Source organism: Trachypithecus francoisi, unplaced genomic scaffold (assembly GCF_009764315.1).
Source record: "Trachypithecus francoisi isolate TF-2019V2 unplaced genomic scaffold, Tfra_2.0 Contig01579, whole genome shotgun sequence".
Lineage (NCBI taxonomy): Eukaryota > Metazoa > Chordata > Mammalia > Primates > Cercopithecidae > Trachypithecus > Trachypithecus francoisi.
Genome location: NW_022681442.1, coordinates 23,383,731 through 23,402,946, shown reverse-complemented (window position 1 = coordinate 23,402,946; position 19,216 = coordinate 23,383,731). Strand labels below are relative to the sequence as shown.

The 19,216-nt window shown below is 36.6% G+C and overlaps 1 long non-coding RNA gene across 1 annotated transcript in view; it reads right to left on the bottom strand.

Moving 5' to 3' along the window:
- The window catches only part of LOC117067203, a 198,421-nt gene extending 181,143 nt beyond the window's left edge, over nucleotides 1–17,278 (bottom strand). Inside the window, exon 1 of the long non-coding RNA XR_004430652.1 lies at nucleotides 17,168–17,278. This is a non-coding gene — a long non-coding RNA (uncharacterized LOC117067203). The remainder of the gene's footprint in view (nucleotides 1–17,167) is intronic.
- Between the last annotated feature and the right edge of the window lie 1,938 nt (nucleotides 17,279–19,216).

Sequence of the window (19,216 nt, the reverse complement as noted above, 5' to 3'; positions counted from 1 at the left end):
GGTGTCCCTAATCCACATTATCCCCCAAACCATCAATTTCCTACATTACACGTAAAAAGAACATTACATCTAAAAGTCATCTCATGATCTCTGATCATGTCATCCACTTTCCCTAGCTTCTACCACTTCTTCAAAGGTTTCTCATTGTTCCTAAAATAGAAAAGAATTTTTATGACAGTTACATAATTTGTAGGCACCTTCATGGTCTAACTACTGGCTATCTCTCCAGCTTCATCTTACACTCCTCTTTCTCTTTTTTACTCAAGCAAACCAGCCACATTCATCTGCTCTATGCCTTGTGCACTCCTTACATTTCCTGCTTCATCATCTCTTCTCCCTCCTACCCACCCACATTTCACCCCAAATCATCTTTGATGTTATAGTATTGGGGGAACCAGCCCCCAATATTTCAACATAGGTTCTTTCTATTTTTCCTAAGTGTCAGCCGGTCTGAGAAATAAAGAGAAAGAGTACAAAGGGAGAAGTTTTATAGCTGGGCTTCTGGGGGTGTCATCACATATTGGTAGGACTGTGATGGTGACCTCGAGCTGCAAAACCAGCAAGTTTTTATTAGGGATTTTAAAAGGGGAGGGGGTGTATAAACAGGGATTAGGTCACAAGGATCACATGCTTCAAAGGGCCATAAAGATCACAAGGCAAAGGCAAAATTAGAATTACTGGTGAGGGTCTATGTCCCACTGTGCATGCATTATCTTGATAAACATCTTAACGGGAAACAGGATTCGAGACAGACAACTGGTCTGACTAGAATTTACCAGGCTGGAATTTCCCAATCCTAGTAAGCCTGAGAGTACTGCAGGAGACCAGGGTGTATTTCAGTCCTTATCTCAACCGCATAAGACAGACACTCCCAGAGCAACCATTTATAGACCTACCCCCATGAATGCATCCTTTCCCCAGGGTATCAATTATTAATATTTCTTGCTGGAAAAAGAATTCAGTGATATTTCTCCTACTCACACGTCTGCTTATAGGCTCACTGCAAGAAGAAAAATACGGCTCTATTCTGCCTGACCCTGCAGGCAGTCAGATCTTATGGTTATCTTCCCTTGTTCCCTGAAAATCGCTGTTCTTTTTCAGGCTGCACTGATTTCATATTGTTCAAACACACACAGGTTTTACAATCCATTTGTACAACAGTGGTCCTGAGGTGACGTACATTTTTAGCTTACAAAGATAACATGATTAAGAGATTAAAGTAAAGACAGGCATAAGAAATTATAAGAGTATTGACTGGGGAACTGATAAATGTCCATGAAATCTTCACAATTTATGTTCTGAGATTGCAGTAAAGACAAGTGTAAGAAATTATAAAAGTATTAGTTTTGGGAACTGATAGATGTCCATGAAATCTTCACAATTTATGCTCTTCTGCTCGGCTCCAGCCAGTCCCTCCATTTGGGGTCACTGACTTCCCGCAACATTACAGCTCATCTTTCCATACCTTCTCTGTCATACTCCTACCTCCCAAAGTCAAAACAATCTATGTTATGGTTTCCTAACATAATATACCTCTGAAGTTATACTTTTAATTAGTATGTGTTTGTGTGTGCTTGTGTGAATGTGTGCCTGTCTCCTCTCAGAGTGCCAGCTTTCAGAGTATAAACTCCATGATGGCAAAAATAATTTATGATTGTTCCTTCCATTATATCCTCTAACCTATCATAGTTGATGCTCAATCCATTGAATAAGTCAAATACACATAAATTAGGAGACTGCTGTCCCAATCATGGCTGTGCCACTGACTAGGGAGTTTCCATCACAGAAATATCTGTCTTTTCTTATTGAAATTGATGTGTACACAGTGCAAATCTCACCCACTAGGGAGTCTAACCATTTGGGAATAAATCATGTAAAGGGAGTTCTCCATTTCTGGAAGATTAAATAGAGAGAATTGTAAATATTGCATTTGTTCCCATTTTCCAGATTAAATAATTGAGAATGAGAGAAGGCAGAGGTTCTATTCAGCATCACCCTCTCGTGGGTCTGGTTGCAAACTCAGATTTGTATACACTAAAATCACTACATTTCCTTAAATTCTTCCTACTAACTCCTTCATATATATATACATACATATATTTTATATGTCTCTGTGTGTGTGTGTCTGTGTGTATTCAGATACACAGAGACAGTAGATTATATATTGGGAGTATGTATATATGTATATATATAAACACATACACAGAGAATAAGATGACATATATGTATATGAATATAAATATCTATATATGTATACATATATGTATAGATATTATACACATATATTTTATATACACATATAAATGTATGTATATAAATCTACATATATTATGTGTATGTGTGTATATATATGTGTATTTATGCATAAATGTGTGTTTTTATCTATATATGTGTGTGTGTAAGTGTATAGTCTCTCAAATAGACTATAATAAACTCTTTGAGCAAAGGGGCAATGTTTTATAATTCTATGTTAAGTCTAACTGAAGCTCTAGACTGGTGGTCTAATGCTTAGAGAATGTTTCAGGTATAGAACTGGTGATCAAGGCAGCCAGATACAAAACCCCTGATATCAGGAGAGTCAGACACTATAGGGCAGAGATTATTTGCTCACTGACAGGTAGAGAGGTTAACTGGATCACTAAGTTCCCATATTTTCTTTGTTTCCCACAACCCAGTATGTAGCACCTCTAAATAAATATGGCATTAGACAGCTTTGCAATAAAGTTTTTAAAAATTCAAAATCTGCTTTTAATTCCAGTGTTAATTAAAGCCAGACTTCCCTTAAAAACTTAGGAGGAGAGATTTGCTCTCAGCTCACTCCCTTCCATTCTTAATAGACATACGAAGATAGACCTTCAGATGCATAGGTTGGAAGAAAAGTTTAATCCTCTCTAAGTCATATCAGGTTGAGTTGTGAAAGAACCTTACATATCCTGACATCCTCTTCAATTGGCTCCCCTAGTATGACCATACTGTTGTTTCCTGAGAGACTAATGCTGCTGTAAAGAAACTCAATATTTGATAAGCAATTTCCTGAGAGACTAGTGCTGCTATAAAGAAACTCAATATTTGATGAGCAACATTTGATGAGCAAATGAGAAAACCTCTATTATTTTCAAGAAGTAACAAATAAGCAACAAAAGTAAGGCCCAGAAAGCTTCAGAAAACATACTGCTTGGGAGAGGAAAAAAAGAAAAAAAATGCACTTTCTCTTTTGTACTTATATTCTCTTACATTCTTGATTGTACTTGAGATATTCACTAATCCTGTCTTGGTCCAGATCCTTTAGAGGCTAAATATCAGATGTGTAGGGTCAGCTTCCAGGAGGGTCACGAGAGAGAACCTCTCTTGGCTGAAACACTAACTTCAAACCTGAATTTCAAGTGATTACAAGGGATACTAAAACAACATATGGATCTTTTTTTTCTGGAGAAGAGTACACACTGGGTATTAAGGGGTTCTAGAATCTGACTACTTCCAATTTTGTTCATCCTGCCTTCATACAAGAGTAACAGCCCATTCTTGGATGGACAGTGTAGAACTTATAAACAATTTCATTTATAATGCTTTAGAGTAACTCCATATTGAAGTTACCTTGCAATGAATCCTCTGGGAATTCAAATATTCCCTTTATTCTGTGAAAATCTATGACTCTCAAAACTATGCTAATTTATTGTATGAGTTTATACTGGTATACGATTACCTACAGCTTACCTGTAGTTCAACTCTACTCATCCTTACTTATGTGTGTGCTTCATTTTTAATGGTGAGTATTAATTTCATTTTAATACTCAGTGTCTTTTGCTATTTGGTCTGTGCCTTTTTGCTATCTATGTGTCTTCTTTTTTTCCTGAAATCAGTTGCTTCATTTGTCACTTCTCATGTTGTCACTCTAAAAATAGGATATAGAAAATGCAGTTTCAAATCATGTAGCCAATTAGCACTGGAGTTATCACAGCCTGACAGCAGGCAGAAAGGAAAAAAAAAAATCAAAACTATTTAAATCATGGCTTTAGTAACATCCCAGGACCAGCTGTGAGAAGAGAGGTTGTGCATGCTTATGGCAGAAAAAAACACTAGAGTGGGGAATCCCAATTAACTGGGCAAGTGAAATTCAAAATTCATTACTTTCCTTTTTTTTGAGATGGAGTCTGACTAGGTTGCTCAGGCTGGAGTTCAACCTGCCTCCCGGGTTCAAGCAATTCTCCTGCTGAGGGCTCCTGAGTAGCTGGTCTTACAGACAAGTGCCACCATGCCTGGCTAAGTTTTGTATTTTTAGTAGAGACAGGGTTTTGTGATGTTGGCCAGGCTGGTCTCAAACGCCTAACCTCAAATGATCCTCTTGCCTCAGCCTCCCAAAGTGCTGGGACTACAGGCCTGAGCCATCGCGCCTAGCCCAAAATTCATTTTCTTAATGCATTTAGTTTGTTTTTGTATTATGTATTTCTGATGGAGAAGATATGAAAATAAAACTTGTGAGTAAAATTATTTCTGAATGATTGTACATATATCTAGAATTCAAAATATTTTCAAAGGAAACTCCAAGACACAGGGCAAATATTTTCGTTCTTTATATTTTGTAGCTTAGCTGCCAATCATTGAGGATTTCAACCCAAAATAGGCTATAAGTCCATTTGAGAGACATGAAGGGCCTAAAACTAAAACAAAGCAAAACCAAACTTCAAGTAGTTTTAATAGGAGGAGGGTCTACCATTGTCTGTTCAGTTTCTACATTCAACTCGAGTAACACTGAGTCTTTCTAATTATTTGCTTTGAGGGATACTAAGATTCACATCTGTTAATTAACAAAATAAATCTGTAAATTAACAAAGCAGAAAATGCTGTCTATTTAAAAACAAAATAGCCTGGTGCAGTGACTCACGCCTGTAATCCCAGCACTTTGGGAGGTTGAAGTGGGCGGGTCACTTGAGGCCAGGAGTTTAAGGCCAGCCTGGCCAACATGGTGAAATCCTGTCTCTATTAAAAACATGAAAATTAGCCAGGCATGGTGGTTCATGCCTATAATCCTGGCTACTCAGGAGGATAATGCGGGAGAATCGCTTGAACCTGGGAGGTGGAGGTTGCAGTGAGCAGAGATGGCGCCACTGCACTCTAGTTCGGGCGACACAGCGAGACTGTATCAAAAATAAATAAATAAATATAATAAAATAAAAATGAAAACAAAATAAAACAAACAAAATAAACAAAAAATAATACCCAGTCCAGTGAAATCTTTACTACGAATATGCAATCAATGCTGTCACTGTAACAGCAGCACACAAGAAGAGGGAAGGCTAGGCTGTTGGCATCGGATATGGTTGCATATGAAGCATTGATAATGTGCTTTCTTCTCTTCTTTCATGGTAGGCGTCTTCTGCTGCAAAGAAAGGATAAGATCTCAAAGCAAGAAACTTCGTTCTGTTCAATCTGTGCTACACGCTGTTAGCCAGCTGGCTTGTCCAAAGCTACTCCTCCTGCTTGGGTGGATTGATAGCAAGCCCCACTTCCTAGGCTGGATAACAGCCACTTTTACAAATCCCATTATGCCATACACTTCTCTCTTTCCATATGCACAAAAGTTGTGAATATTCATCCAGTGCCAGGAGCATTTGATTATTTCTATCTCCCCTACTAGGCTATAAGCTCCATTAGTACAAGGATGTGTTTTTGTTTGTTTGTTGTTTGTTTCACTTTTCTAGAAGCTATTCCTTTTAGTTATCTATTACAGTGCAGCAATTTACCACAAAATCTAGTGACTATAAACCAGTGTGATGATTACACACAAAAAAATTAGACAGAAAATTACCACATATGACTGTATATTTAAAACAGCTGAAAGCAAGAACACAGACAGACATTTGTAAGACCATGATCATAGCCACATTATTCACAATGGTCAAAAGGTGAAAGCAACCCAAGTGTCCATTGATGGATGAATGGACAAAGAAATATTATTCAGTCTTAAAAAGGAAGGACAGTCTGACACATGCTGCAAACTAGATGAAATTTGAAGACATAATGCTAAACAAAGTAAGCCAGTCACAAAGGAGCAAATACTGTATCATTCGACTTATATGAGATAACCTGGAGTAGACAACATCATAGAGACAGAGTAGAATAGTGGTTGCCAGAGGCTGGGGAAAAAGTATAATGGTGACTTGTATTTAATGATAAGGAACAACAGTTAGGGAAAATGAAAATATTACGAAGATGGATGGTTGGTGATAGTTGCATGTTTTAGTGCATTTACACACTGCTGATAAAGACATGCCTGAGACTTGGTAATTTATAAAGAAAAAGAAGTTTAATGGACTCACAATTTCATGTGGCTGGGGAGGCCTCACAGTCATGGCAGAAGGTGAAAGGCATGTCTTACATGGTGGCAGACAAGACAGAATGAGAGCCAAGCAAAAGGGGTTTCCCTTTATAAAACCATCAGATCTCATGAGACTTATTCACTACCACAAGAACAGTAAGGGGGAAACCACCCCCGTGGTTCCATTGTCTCCCACTGTATCCCTCCCACAACCTGTGAAAACTCTGAGAGCTACAACTCAAGATGTGATTTGGGTGGAGACACAGCCAAACCATATTATTGCACAAGAATGTAAATGTACTTACTATCACAGAAGTCCATGGTTAAAGTAGTAAATTTTATGTTTTGTGTATTTTGCTATGATAACATACACACACCCACCCACCCCCACACACACATATTACGTCACAGTTTCTGTGGATCAGAAATTTATGCATAACTTAACTGGGTCCCCTGTTTCAGGGTCCCTCGCAAAACTGCATCCAGGTGGCACTGACTAAAGGTCTCATCTGATCTATGACTGAGGAAGGCTCCACTTCTAAAGTTGTGTGGTTGTTTGTTGAGTCAGGACCTCAAAGTCTTTAGGACCAAAAGCCTCAGTTCCTTACTGGATATTGATTGCAGGCTATTTTTCTGTTCCTTGCTATATGGTCCTCTTCAAATGTCAACTGACTTAATCAAGACAAACCAGCCAAGAGGGCAATAAAGAGAGCAGCAAGACAAATGTCACAATATTTTGTAACATAATCAGAGAAGTGCATCCCTTAATGCTGTCATATTTTTTGGTTATAGCCAAGTTACTTAAGGAGAAGCCATTACAAATAGACATAAATAGCAGGAGGTTAGGTAGGACTTACTGGGACTGGTTTAGAAGTCTCTCTAAGAAGACAGATAATAGGAATGGTGAGAACTCCAAAGAGAGGTTGAGTCCTCTCACAGACAGGCAGTCATTGCTGAGCAGTAGCTCCACCCTGAACCCTGAGTCTTTAGTAAGGAAAGATGAAATTACAGGATAGGGTCATGTCAGAGCCAGCCTCCAGAAGGAAGCCAATTTTGTTATTTTAGGAAAATAATGACCAGCTTTCTAGGTCAGGGAATGCATAGAGCCTAAGACTAGTGCCAGGATGCAGCAGCATTTAAGACTCAGTCCAGTTCAAATGCTCTAAACCTTGCTGAATGGGTTATGCAGACATTTGTGGTTGAAGCCTAGGCCTTAGATTTTTCTAATTACTTTCTGTAATGGCTTTATAATTGGGATGGATTCCAAGTTAATTGTCTGACAGGCTTCTTTGGTTAAAAACTTTGATTGCAAAATATTCGCCAAGGCAATTCTACTTGCCATCTTTTCTGCTGATAAGATTTGAGAATTATACTTCTGGGCTAAGGGCAAGGGAAGCTTCTCAAGAGCTCCAATGCAAGGTGTTTTTTCTGCCTCTTGAGCAAAGACATTTCTGGGTGATCAATGTAGCCTTTTTGACCAAGAACCTTATTTGGGGATATGGGGAGTAAAGGTGGTAATACAGCTAGAGTGGAGAGACAGAGGAGAATGCTTTGTTTATTTTTATGAAGAGTCATCATTGCTTTTTGTTTGTTTTTTCAAAGTGGGATGCTCAATAAAGGCAGGGGGAAAGCATGTCACCCAGTGAAAGCACAAAAAGGCACATCAAATAAATAAAATGGACCCCAAGGAGCGTCTCCTCAACCCGAAGCTGTCTCCTCCAATGCTGTGCATGGCTATCATTTGTTCTAAGTGACAAGAACTTCAGATTCCAGAAAACAGTAAGCTCTTAGTCCAACATTTTGTAAAACAAAAAATGACATCCTCTCTCTATCTGAATCAAATACCCTAACTATATGAATAGTTAATATGCAAATATTTTTACATGCATAATAATACTGATAAACTCCATGTGTGTATTTGCAAATTGCATATATATTTACAAATACCAAGGACTTTTCATTTCAGTTTCGTTTTTCATAAGGATTTTTTATCTCAATATGAAATCAATGTATAGAGTGGCCATAGTTATCTTCCTGTAACTCCATCATAGGAGATTGTTATTGTTAGGTAAAATGACACACAGATATGTTAATTTCATCACAATATTTTTAGGGATGAAGACAGGTAGACATAAATGGGGAAGTTTCTAGTGGATTACCTTCCTTAACTCCATGGAGCTGTTTCACTTAATCAGCCTAAAAAATGCAGTTGGATATAGAACCCTGCCACTGAAGCGCTAAGTAACATGAGGAGGGTACCTTAGATATCCTATAAGGAATGTGAATTCAAACAACTAGGAACTAGCCAAGCCTCACCTTCATCAACAAGTAGCTTGTTTCTAGTTTACTTTGCTGGCTGTAAATCTACTGTAGTTCAATCCTATATGAATGAAAAATAATCAATAACAAAGGTTTTTTTTTATAGCAAAGAAGCCAAAATTTTAGACAGATGTTAGATGTCTTCATCAAAAAGATGATAACAATGTAAAAGGTTTGCCTTTACTGACTCTGTTTAAAAAAAAAAAAAAAATTCTGTCATTCCAAACAGTTCAAATGTAAAAGTGATACTACTTTCCATTTTTTCATCTGGGAATTCATACCACCTCCCCCTGGTTTAAATGCAATGTCTTAAAAAAAAAATTCACTATTTCCAGTGTTTCAAACATCCTCTTTTAAATTATGTTCAGTCTAAAAACTCATTCTCTATGATAAAGTAAGCTATCTTTCTTATTTCTTTTTGGAATACCCTGAACTTACTTATCAATCTTGGAATGCACTTGGGATACCAAATCTCAAAAAATACATTGAGCTCTGAAATTTTCTAAGAGAATTTCTCAGCACACCAAGACTCACTTTCTGAAACCATGCTCTTGAAACCAGGCAACTCCAAAGGCTCTTCCTCCTTTTCCTCAAATTTATTGTCAAAAATTTGTGAAATTATTTGTAGAAACAAACAGACGAAAAACCAGAATGTGTTCCTGTCAACATACAGTTTTGCTTTAAAATCTAGTTTCTCTTTCCTCTTCCTTCTCATTTATCTGTCTTAAACACCTTCCTGAAAGATTCAGTTTTATATTTTGTGTACACTCTAGAATGCGTGAGTTATGTAGAATCCTTAAGTTTGGCAATAGCATGTCTGATTCCATTTACATCCTGTAGAGGAAGAATGGAATTACTGTTTATACAAAATTATATTATGTCCAGCAGGATATTTTTGATGACCCAACACAAGAAATGCAATAAAACACTCAAGTGAGAGGTCCAAAATGGCTTATTCTTTTACACATAGAGAGTCAAATTGGAAGGCTACTGTATTTCAGTTCCAACATACTGTTTTACTGTAAATGATAAACACTTCGATAGAAGAAAGATGTTTTGTTATACATTTAAGTAAACTCCAATTTCCCCACAGGTTTTTAAAATTTCTAATATGTATTTTGTAATGATTTCTTATGTCGTAGTGCATTATACTTACCTCAATAAAATACATTTTCCCAAAACAGGGATAGAATTGGTTTAAGTAAATGTGTATTCAAGTTTAATTCTATGTTTAAGCTCAAACAATCTCTTTCAGTAAGAATTTAAACACACACACACACACAGACATACACATAAATACACACTGAATTTTTCTTGATAGGTTTATGGAAAACTAAAAATTTCTGACTTTTGTCTGCACTATGTATACATTATTTTCCCCCTCTATTATCTCCCCACCCATGTTGATATAAATATAAACATCACATATATATATATATATATATATATATAATATATATATATATATATCCCCATATATTTCATGCTTGTGTTTCCATTTAGAGATTCAATCCCAATTCTATACACAAATATGGTCAAAACTTGAAACACATAAGCTTACTTTAAAGAATGACTCATCGCTGCCCATGAAGCTATGTCAATACTTATGCAACTCCCTTTCCTTTCAAATTTATCTTTCCATACTCTGCTTCATGAGACTGTGCAAATAACTCTTCTCTGTCATTAGATGGCTTCCTCTTAAGTCCCACAGAAAAATGCATCAAAGGAAGACAAAGACAGGAGGAAGAGAAAAGGAAGGGCTCCTTTCCATTCTGTTCACTGTTTCTGTTTCTGTCAGCAAGTCACTTACTCTAGAAGCAGCAGTGTTAAAGGATCTAGTTTCTTTTGATATTCCTGGAACTAGCCTCCTCCGAGGCAGCAGAACCATGTGAGCATGGTTTATGGGAATGGTTTGATGGTTTACTTGGCACTGAATATAGCAGTGAGTTCTTTACTAAAAGAAAATGGGAAAATGACGATCCATGGCACTCAGTTTCATTACAATTAATGTCACTTGTGGTTGATTGTGACAAAGATCTTAATAGAGCAAGTGCTTTGGGCACTAAGTGGCAACTGCACTTTATGTTACAGAAATAATAAAGACTATAAAGCCTGTGAGTAAGATGGCCAATACTCACTGCTCTGGAGCTTTCAGAAAGAAGTTATGAACTTAGTCTCTAATCTCTGAGATCAACTCAATGGCTAAGTAACAGAAAGCTTCAATGGTGGCCTGAAACTAAAATCTTATTTCTTGCAATTATCTCTAAAAAAAAATCCAAATTTTATTGTGTGGGTTGAATGACTATAAGATAACAGGATTTACAGTCACAAAACCCCTCATGTGGTTGTTGGAACATTGGAAAGAAGTCGGAGCCTCAACCTTGGAATAAAGACATCTGGATGGATTTAGAAGAAAATGAACACCTTAAACACCTGAATCATTCAGTGCCTTTTCTAAAAAAAAAAAAAAAAAAAAAAAACACAGTATATAAACACATATTTTTAATCTTTTTGCGTATTCTTCGAATACAGAGCTTATCATTTGATATAAATACAGCTCATAATTCATAGTTTTTTGACCTTCTTTTACATTTTTTTCTTTCTTCCTTCAATTTACAGTGATATCTACTCTTGGCAAAGCCAACAGCTTTAAACTAAACATAACAGTTTCCACCTATCCCAAACCTGTATCTTTTCAAGGGTCTCCTACTAGGTTAACATCTTTTTATCAAATCAATTACCAATTCAGTTCAGGTCAGAAAAGATTTTAGAATTTACTACATGCCTATAATAATGCTAGACACAAACACTGATACTGAAGTAAGCTTCCCACCTCTGCATCCCTTTTCATTTTTTCTACTCCATCTTAATAATCTCCTTATCAATCCTCCTCCCTTATTTCTTCTTTTTCTCATAAAGGTACTATTTTTGGTCAGTATTCTAAGCTATTATCTCTAGAGAGCCTATATACAATTTATAACATAAAGAAGATATCAACATAACCCAAGACCATGGTGAAGAAAGAAGTTATACACACTGTCTTAGACACCATCTGATTCACTATGTTTTTAAAATTCCTGTAGTTGATCGACTCAAAATATCTCAGTAAGCAGAATTGTGTAACATAATTGTTCCAATCTTCTATCTAGAAGTATTTTCCCTCTAGAGGTAATGGTTTGATACTTGATATTTATCCTAATGAAATATATCTACTGTGCCATCATATCATATATGATGTTATATAATTTGTTTTCTCTTCAGTCTATATAATGCTGTAATGTAACAACTGCATCACTGACCCTGTCTGATGGCACTGCCAAGCTCCTCTGTTTGGTAAAAGAGCCTGAAACAACAGTAGTTATATGTTGACTTATTGATAATGAAGAAAAATTCCCAAGGCAAGGTTAATATTTACGTATCAAGAGCCCATTTGCATTTAGAAAAATTTTGTGTTCTTAACATGAAAAAAAATGTTTTCACATTTGTTTTCCTATCCTGGAAAAATTATTAAACAGAATAAGTAAGCAGAGATGAGCTGCTTGATACCCCAACCTCTATGAAATTGAAATGTATAACACCACAGGCCTTATTTCATTTTGGAGACTTACTGGTTTCAGACATTTAAGGAAATCCTCCACAGGTGATTAGTTGAAAACTAAGGTAACTTAACAGAGACCTCAGTAGCCACACCCAACAAAGAATAGAGATTTTTCATATTTGGATTACAAAAGTAATTAAACGAAAATCTATAACAAAAAAATAACAACAACAAATCCTGTGAGGGGAAATCTGATTTCCAGAATTGTCATATTACATTATATATTAATATAATGTCCAGTTTTCCACAGAAGATTATGAGACATGTAAAAAAAATAGAAAGTATGGCTCATACGCAGAAAACCAAAAGCAGTCAATAGACTTTGTTTCTGAAGAGGCATAGACATTGGACTTACTAGACCAAACAGTTATTTTAAATAGGTTCAAAGAACTAAAGGATACCGCATCTAAGGAACTACAGGAAAGTATAAGAATGATGTCTTGCCAAATAGAGACAGTCTTTATGTACACAGAAGCTTTAAAAATGTACCGAAGAGGAATACTGAAGTTGAAAATTCAGTAATGAGACTGGGCACAGTGGCTCACGCCTATAATCCCAAAACTTTGGAAGGACAAGGCAGGCAGATCACCTGAGGTCAGGAATTTGAGACCAGCCTGGCTAACGTGGTGAAATTTTGTCTCTAATAACAATATAAAAATTAGCTGGGCATGGTGGTGGGCACCTGTAATCCCAGCTTCTTTGGGAGGCTGAGGCAGGAGAATCTCTTGAACCCAGGAGGTGGACGTTATTGCAGTGAGCTGAGACTGTACCATTGCAGGGGCAAGAAAAGTGAAACTCTGACTAAAAAAAAAAAAAAAAAAAAAAAAAGTAAGAAAATTCAGCAAGGAAATAAAAAAGTCAGTAGAGGGGACTAAAGCAGATTTGAGCAGGTAGGAAATTAATACTCGGGGAACTAGAATATAACTCAATTAAGACTATCCAGTCCCAGGAACAAAAAGAAACAATAATGAAGCCAAATTTAAAGAGCCTCAGCATCCTGCAGGGAATCAGCCAGCATCCCAATCTGTATGTACCAGGAAATCCCAGGAGGAGAGGAGAGACACAATTGGAGGCAGTTGCATGACACGTTCGTAGTGATAAAAGAAAAATACTCTCAATGAAGAACTCTTATCTCCCGTGAAACTCCCTCAAAAATGAAAGTGAAATTAAGATACTCCCACATAAAGAAAACTGACACTCCACAGCTAGTAGACTTGTCTTACAATAATTACTAAAAGGAATCTTTAAAGGCCGAAATTAAAGCAAACTAGAGAATAACCACTTCTGTACAAAGAAGTAAAAAAGCAGAGATAGAGATAACCACTTCAGTAGTCTGAATGACTCCATCGTGGTAAACTCCTTCCCTCTTAGAGCCACCCTCCTGACATAACAATCTCTTGTTTACCTAATGCCTGTCAAATGTATTTCTATTGCTAAAATACCAGTGATTCATGGAAAAAATGATGGAGAAAAGTCATACCTTTCTTTTATGTCTGACCTACTTTTGAATTTTTTGCATTGCTTTTTCTAATTACTCTTTCTCTTGATCACATGGGACAAATATATTCTTGTCTAGACCCTGCCATAAATCTAAATCTTTGGTTTTGGGGAGCAGGTAAAAACATCTAGAGCAACCTGCTGTCAGACCCACTTCATGCACAAGGCAACTAAGATCCTGCAAAGGTGATGTGATGTGTTCCAAGTTTATGTAAATAATACTATTCCCTGCCTCCTAGTGCAAGGGTTCTTTGTAACAATAAGACTGCATTTTTGTAATGCAGCTATATCAAGCCAGCAGCTTATAGACTTTCTGGTGATGAGGATATTCTTTTTGAGACAATATTTTAAAATCAGAAAGCTTCACATAAAACTTTGTAGAAACAATTGAGAGATATTATGGATCTTAGTCCTGTGTTCCAGGTAACACTTATAAGGCTGTTGCTTTGGGTTCCTCTCAATAGCTCAGTGGTACCTATTATTTTTATGTCAGATAACTCTGCCCATACACCCTGTCTGACTCCCATACACCTGTCTGACATTTATCTTTGCAAGCCAACGTTGGTATCATACACTTTTTTACAAAAAATTCAGTATCTCCTATAATACAAGTAAGGCAATACAGAACGGGAATGTATACACACACAAAAACATTTACATAGACATATACACGATTGCACACCTACAGATTAAGTTACCTACGTTTATCATGTGGTTCAAGTGATGGCAGACAAACATGAGGATTCAGAGGAGGCTTTGGAGTTAAACAGTCTGGATTCAACTTTCACTTTTATCACTGAGTAACTATGTAGCACTGGGAAAGTCTCTTGAACTTACTGAGACATGGTTTCTTAATTTGCAAAATGAATATGACAGCATTTTGGGGGAAAAAAGTAAATAAACTGAGTGAAACTTTTAGCCAAGTGCCCAGTGTTCATGACTGAGATTTCTGGCAGGCTGGGAACTAGCACCAAGGTCTCCTGACTTCCAGGCAGAGATTTTCTCACCATGTCACTTTTTTACACTCACCATCTCTTATGTGTCACCCTAGTCCCTAGTCTCAGCTGCTGTGTAATTGTAAAAGATTCATGAGGTGGGAAGAGTCTGAAAGGTCTCATAACCAAGCACTTTATGAGTGACTGAACATTTTTGACATTCTGTGCTAACAAAAGCCACCCTCAAAGATTTTTATATGGGGAAACTGAAGATTGCCCTGTGTGGGCAGTGGCTCACCGAGTCATATATTCAGTTTGATCCTGAATAGGACTACTGTAGATGGTTTTATGTCTAATTAGCCATGACTGTTAAAGACTTAAAAAAAGAGAATAATCAAATTTTCTGCTTCACTAGGTCAATCAATGGCTATGGAGTGCAGCTGCTCTCCTTTACAAATGCTTCGAAGAGTTTTTCACAATTCATTGGACACCTAAGTGGATGATTTTACCTCTGTTGAACCAATGATTTGTAAAATTTATCTGAATCCCAAATCCAGACCACTCAATTCAATGTCTAGACGCAACCAGGCTTCACATTCTCAATTTTCTCCCTTCTTTCTCCACTTTCAGGCATTTGCTCTGAATCTTACAATGCCTTTGCTGATTGTGTGACCAAATAGCACATAAGAAAACTCAGACTGAGAGCTCAGACATGCTTTTTCAGACAGTATTCCCTAAGCCTCTGGAACCTCGTAAATGAAAGTATCTGAAGCTTGCATGACAACATTCCTGAAAGTTTGGTCCTTGGCTTACCTGCCTCAGAATTATTTATTGTCAATTATAAAAACTACAAAAATAACATGCAAAAAAAAAAACAACAAGAAAATGAATTAGAGAAAAGGAGAGAATAAAAGAAACCTTTCAAGTTCATACCGAAACAATCTTTGCAATCTCTGGAGGGAAGACACAGGAATCTGCCTTTGTAACACATGCATGTCTGTTGTCACTGATGCACAGAGAACTATGAGATTTCCTGAGAAATTTGCTCAATCAATGAATATTTAGAGTAGTATGACAGTTTGAGAATTGTTTGAAATGTATGGAAACTATTGGAATTACTTCAGCAACACATCTTATAATGTAGGAGGTATCATGGAGACTTTGAAGTTATAGGACCAACCTAGGACTATACAGTGCTCTTCAACTCCTTGCGTACAATAAAACCAGAAGCTAATGAGTACAGTGGGTAATGCAGATGATAAGTGTCATATGAATTCTGTGATGAAGAACTAATAGTGAACCAGAATAATATGAAAAGGGGTAAAGGAGGTGACATGATTTAAGACAGGCCTTTAAATATAGTCAAAATTTTAAAGAAAGGACAGAAAAAGACAGAATTTTCCATATACGGAGGGACAATGTGGATAAATAGGAGGAGATGCTAACAGTATGTTGTTTAGTGATGATGGAAAAAGACATGAATGAACGAAGATAAAGAAACTGCAAATATGTACACTGTTTCCAAAAGTAGTAATGGCAGGAATACTTTCTATGTTGCATTGTAGTATCCTGTATTGATGGAAATCTCTAGATCCAGTTTATGGGGTACCCAGTGTGAAACTGGCTGAGATATTTGACCTTCAAAGACTCCTCCTCCAAAGCAGACCAGTTCCGCTTTGGGCTTAAAGTGATGTGAAGCTGAGGCAAGACAGAGTGAAGGCCCTGAGATGGCAACCAAAACCTCCACAAAGAGCAGGACAAAATGGAAAATGATGAACAGACTAAAGGCAGAGACACACCCACCTCTGCTTGTCTTTCTGTCTGGAACCCAAAGGGCTACCTCTCCACTCTGGAAATCAAAGGATCATGTCTGAAGAAATTTGTATGTGTATGAGGATCAACCTACAAAACTTAACATTGTAAAATATTGTTGAAATGGAAACTGGAAATCATATTCATTTTATTTAAATCTAAAATAGAGAATTATATTTTTCTCAGTATTTTGTATTGGATTTAATAGGTTTTTTGTTGTTTTTGTTTGTTTGTTTGTTTTTTGGTAAATCCTGGATAGCTTGGAAGATCTACATATGATGAAGATGTGTTTTTTTTCTGGTTTGTAAAATCGAAGAAATAATGTTTTTATTCTTTCTCTTTCCATCCCCTGACTAGATCAGTATTGCTCATTAACACTGTTCTGCAGCTGTAGTTAGTGGTGAGGTGTTATTTGAGTATGGTGTGTGGGCACTCATATAGATTTATCTGCTGAAGTTGCTTGAATTCGCAGTGGCAAGTGGAAGCAAGGCTTACATGGGAGAGACTTCCAGTTGCTGTTCTCTGCCTACTTCTTATAGTAAGGCCTCATTTCTATTGGGAGTGAAAGGTACTACCAGACTTTATCCAAAATATTGGTCTAAGCATCACAACTACACGGGATATTCGTGTACACAATTTGCACACTGGAAATGCAGTTTTCTTAAATCATCCTATATATATTTCTCCTACCTTTCATGAAAAGTACTTTAATTTCTCTCTTGGGTTCAATAACTTCCTGCCTTCAGGCTGTGTTCTTTCAATGGGGCTGATCCCACTCCATTTCCAGAGATGGGCATAAGACTTAAGCCCAAGCCAAGAAACACATTTCATTCCCTTGATTATAAACATTGAGGTGAGGGTAGTTATGAAATCACATTGGGGCTGATTTGAACCAGTCAGAGGAGAGATTGATCAGAAAAGAGAAAGATTTTTTTAAATTGTAATTTTTCTTCTTTTTTTCCTGGATTTAATACTGCATAGAACCTATCTGAGAATGAAGCCAGCACAAATAATGAGAGAAGAAGACTGGAGATAAATTTCATGAATGATATCATTTGACTCCTAAGTCAAACTATGCATGAGGATAAATGTTATCTTGGACTTTTTAAGTTTTATTACAAAACATAGTTTTATTATACTTCTGGCATTAAGAGCATTTATTTGTTTGCATGTTTTCATTTTCCACTTTTGAGTGTCCTGATGCTAGTTTTTAATAATTAAAAGCATTTGCTTCTTCCAAAGTTTATTAGACATTTCAGCAATATGATATCATTCTTTTGGCTAGATTTCAGTACACACTACCATTTTATTTTAGTTCTGAATCCTTTCCATCTCCTCCATGTATTTTTCTAGTGAATGACCTATAAACAAACATATACAGTGAAAAGACTGCCACTTAAAGGGCTTCTTTGTTTAATCTCAACACAAAGATTGTTTTGAAAGTTTGAGTTTTATCATCTAATACTTTACTATGGTAAAATCTGGTTTTCATATGCTTGATTTTCTAAAGCATGTATTCACCTATAAGATATTCTCATTCTTGAGTCCTACTTGGTCTACTGATGCTTGGTTCACTGGTTTTAGTATAAAACTAAAATCATTAGGTATCATTAAAATATAATAATACCAAATTATTGAAAGATAAAAAGTCTCTTTATTTTCTTTCCTGCCCTCCCCTTTCCCTTCCCCTTCCCCTTTCACTTCTCCTTCTCCTTCCTTCCTTCCTTCCTTCCTTCCTTCCTTCCTTCCTTCCTTCCTCCTTCTTGTGGTGGTGGGGGGTATTGAAGGGATTAAATGTCCATAGGAAAACTCCAAGATGGGATGGGAGACATAGGTCCAATATATAAGAAGGTTAAATTGAGTGGGCTCAAGAGAGAAGCAGGAGAAAAGAAGGCTAGAGGGCCAATAAAACAAAGTTCATAGTGATAACTGGAACAGGATAGACCTCAAAGGCTTAAAGATGTCAAAGTCCCTGCACTTTTTCCTACATTCAGAATCCACAACCTTCAGTCATGGAGACATCTTGATGAAGTTACCCAATCTATTACAACTCTGCTCTGTGCATGCTGTAATTGGAATTGTCTTCATCAATGCATTCTGTTTTGATTTTATCTTTTCAGATGATCCACAGTTTCTCATCCATTGAAAGTCCTCCAACATTTCTAGAAATATGGAGTACAAAAAGAATATGTAGCTTTTGTTAATTCTATAGATTGAATTAGAGCTCCCAAGTGATTTTTCAAATAAATATCCCCTCTCAAATCATTTAACTTTTTAAAGATGTAATTTCACTCTCCAATTAGTATTTTCTATTAATTGTAGTTAAATGTCTCATAAAGTGCTCAGTAAATGTTACTTCAGCTTTTATTACCTCTTGCTAAAAACAGTTTTTCTTCTTTTTTATTATGAACCAGCATCCTAACTAACCAGCTCCTTTAGAATGAGTTTACTCAACGATATATCTTCTAAGGAATATTCACATTATATGTTTAGGATTCATGCCAAGCTGTTATTGTAGTATGCTTTAACTGATTACTGAGGATTTATTGCTAGCCACTTCAAACTCATACTCAGTAGTATCCTCTCCATTGGCCAACCTGTTTCTCTGACCCTATCCATCTACTCAAAAACATCCATGACTGTGACTATATCAATTCCCTGGGCAGGAGTTGGGGGGATTTATTGATATATGGTCTTTTGCTATTTATTGAATCCTCTCCTTTTGTTTAGCATTGTCCT